Genomic DNA, 4,004 nt, shown 5'->3' with positions numbered 1-4,004 from the left:
CACCAAACCAGCAGTATTATATGAAATGCTGAAAGGTATCCTTTAAGAAGAGGAAGAAGAAGAAAAAGGTAAAGATACAAATTATGAACAAATACACATCTAGCAAGTGGAATAACTTCAATTTGCTCATGTTGTCAACCCTACATGTCGTTGTCAACCACAGGGCAGTTAGCGAGGGAAAGAATCAAGAGGCTTCAGAGGGTGGGGTGGGAACCGGGTGGAGGGGAGCTATGGGGGGAAAAAAGAGGAACAACTGTAATAATCTGAACAATAAAGATTTAATTTTAAAGAAAAGAAAAAAAATGAAAAATATTGCCAATTATGTTGAGTTCCTGCCACCAGAAGTAATTTGATCTCAGCACAGCAGAATTATGTAATTGTCATTATATTTACCTGCTAGTTTAGGTTTTCTATTACATTAGTAGAAACTGTTGTGAGTCCTTACTAAACCATGTGCTTTCTTTCCCCAGACATCTGCGTAATATCTATTTGTTTCATTATATCTTCAAAAATTTGTGCATTATCTACAAGCTATTAGAACAAGCTCAGGAAGTGTTACCACATACAGATGAAAATAAAAGGAATGTACTTTCTGATAAACAAATTAAAAACTCTGTCAGAAGAAGCATGGTCCATAATCTTATGGCAATATAGTTTATGAGCTGGGATTTTAGAAAGTTATTCTCTAAGTTTTTTGAATATTTCATTCCGTTTTGTGATAGTTCAAATAGAATCTGAGAAATAGAGAGACTAGAATAAGAAGATGAGAGACTGAAAGAGGAGGAACCATATGGGAATGAAGTGCAAAGCCAAGAGAGAAGACAATTTATGTGACTTGTGCTAAGTCTGGCCATGTTATTCTTGATGTTTCCTTATTTCCAAGAACAAGTAACAAGTTCTGAGTTTTAATTTCAAAACTGGGATCCTGATATCTGTTTTTATAAGCTGTCACAGCAACACAACAATACCTAACTTTTTAAGAAAAAGAATAGTTTATTGATTTTCAGAGAGAGAGGAAGAGAAAGAGAAATATTGATGTGAGAGGGGGACATCGATAGACTGACTCCTGCATGCCCCTCCTAGGGATTGAGCTCACAACCTGGACATGCACCCTGACCTGGAATCAAACCAGCAACCTTTTGGTGCACAGACGATGTCCAACGAACTGAGTCACACCAGCACTGAGTCACACCAGCGAGGGCAACGACACTTAACGTTTACTGAGCACTTACATGTGTCAGGTACTTCTTTTAAATGTTTTACATGCATTAACTCAATTAATCACAATAACCCAATGACATGGGTACGATTATTATTCCTATTTTATGGAGGAAGGAGAGGCTAAGTATCTTGCCCAAAGTCACAGAACTAAGAAGTGATGAAGTTCAGATTTGAATCCTAAAGCTTTGCCTTAGTAGTTCACTGCAGTGGTTCTCCAACTACATTCTGCAGAATCTTTTGGCTCCAGAATTCTACTTTCAAAATACTTTGTCCGTTCAAAAAAATCACAGGAAATCCCGGCAGGTGTGACTCAGTGGTTGAGCACTGATATATGTACCAGGTGGTCACATGCCAGAGTTGTGAGCTCCATCCCCAGTGGGGGGTGTGCACAAGGCAGCTGATCAATGATTCTTTCATCATTGATGTTTGTATCTCTCCCTCCCCCTTCCTCTCCGAAATCAACAATAAAGCCCTAACTGGTTTAGCTCAGTGGATAGAGCATTGGCCTGCGGATTGAAGGGTCCCAGGTTCGCTTCCGGTCAAGGGCATGTACCTTGGTTGGGGGGAAAACATCCCCAGTGGGGGGTGTGCAGGAGGCATCTCATTGATGTTTCTAACTCTCTATCCCTCTCCCTTCCTCTCTGTAAAAAATCAATAAAATATATTTTTTAAAAAAAACACAATAAAAAACACAAAAACTTTAATACTGTATGTAATGCACCAAAGGGAACCAATACAACTTTTTGCTGCAAGGTTAAGTCACTTTTGTGCAGATCTTAGAATAAAGTTAGTCCTGTCACTTCTCAGGTCTTACTTGAACTTCCTGTAAATGTTTCATGGATTTGGAAGGTGTAACTCTGAACTGATTTTTTTTTTTTTTTAATATGGAACGCTTCACGAATTTGCGTGTCATCCTTGCGCAGGGGCTATGCTAATATTCTCTGTATCGTTCCAATTTTAGTATATGTGCTGCCGAAGTGAGCACGATTTTTTTTTTTTTTTAATTCAAGCCTACCTCTGCTTGCTCAGGTCAAAGGAGCACACAAACTCAATCAAACACCAGGTAAAGTTCAGGTACATCTTATCACGGTGCAAGAGCAAAGGAGTGAACAAATGCACATATCCCATTTATTTTAAGTTCTGGGAGCTTATTGTCTGACATAGTTAAGAAATATGGATTGTTTAAGATTTTGAAAAATTTCCTCTGTCCCTATCTCCTATTATTCATTCCTCTTTCTAGCTACAGAACATGGTATTCTGAGATGGCAAGGAAAACTGTTAGAAAAAAAAAATCATCTCTTTTACCCCACTTCGGCCACACATTCTCACTGTCACGCCCCGGACCATGTCTCCACAATCTCCTGCCCTTCCACTCAGCTGTACTGACCATTCCCAGTCAGGTCTTTGATTCCATTGGGTCCACTCTTCCATATACTGTTTGCTATTCATTGACCAATCCACTGCCCTTTCCTTTACTCACTTTTATTTACTCTTTACCCAGCGAGAGTCCATGAGCCAGCATGATAATGATATTCTGACCAACACTCTGACTACCTTTGCTGCACTGTCATTTTGTTCCAGGTAGCTGGCAAACCCCAACCCTGAATGAAGCTTTCTGTTGGCTTGCACCGCACACTGGTACCCAAGTAGCTGAGCACTCCTGGAGAAGGTCGACAGGCAGATGCGTTATCACACCGCATGGCCACCGCCTTCTCTGAGGCTTCCACATGCTAGGCAATCCTACCATGTCACCGGATGGCGTGCTCCCTTGGCAAGTATTCACTTATTTCCAACATTTCAGCTTACTTCAAACCTTGGACTTCTGTTCCTCCCATCTCCATAGCAACTCACAGCAGAAGACTTAGCCTACTAACCTGAAGGAGCTGCACTCATCCTACCCTTGCTTCCTCTTGAACGTAACAGGGGCTACACACCCTTTCCCAGGGCTTTGAATGCTGCCCTTTTCCACCTTCTCAGGAATGTTATGCTGTTACTTATCTCTTCTCCTGTACAGATAACAGTTCCCTCTCAACTATCTAGCTTTCTCAATGGATTATTTAGTCTATTTTATACTTTGGAATTCCACCTGAAATTTCTTTGCGAGGAGGATATCTTCTGCTAAAACAGTGAAACTTCTTTGCCCTTAAAAGTTCCAAAGAAAGTCTCATAAAAGGAGTCCTGCATATATAATTAGGGCAAAAACAAGAACAGGTCATGAACTGATGTCACACATATAACTGTGCAAACTAGTAATGCTGATGTTGCCAACATTTTCAGAAATAAAACTCATAGTTTCACCAAATTTTAAACCACTGCGACATTTTATATGCTTTACAATTTTTTACAAATTGACATATAACAATGGGTATGTTTAAGGTGTACAATGTGTTGATTTCATACATTTATCTACTGCAATAAAATCGCCACCTATCATTAGCTAACACCTCTATCACCTTACATAATAGATAGTATACTTTACAATTAAGAGCTGTGCTAAAACTGTATAGGCAAGAAGGGGAGCAGAGTGTTATCTTAATAACCAGCAAGTCTGACAGCATGATTTTATGTTACTAGGTCTAGAAGAGGGAGAGAAGGGTGGGAGGAGAAAGCAACAAATGTCCCAGCTACATCCTTTTTTAAGAACTAAAAATATTGCAGGATAGAGAACCGTAAGTAATACTTAACAAGTAGTTTGACAGCATAGTGATACATTTTTAAGACCAATTATTCACGGAAGGCACCTGACATTCCTAACCCCCAATATTCCCTTCGCCTGCCATGAG

Source organism: Myotis brandtii, unplaced genomic scaffold (genome assembly GCF_000412655.1).
Source record: "Myotis brandtii unplaced genomic scaffold, ASM41265v1 scaffold407, whole genome shotgun sequence".
NCBI classification, from domain to species: Eukaryota; Metazoa; Chordata; class Mammalia; order Chiroptera; family Vespertilionidae; genus Myotis; species Myotis brandtii.
The sequence above is the reverse complement of the archived record's forward strand: the minus strand, read 5'-3'. Positions refer to the sequence as shown.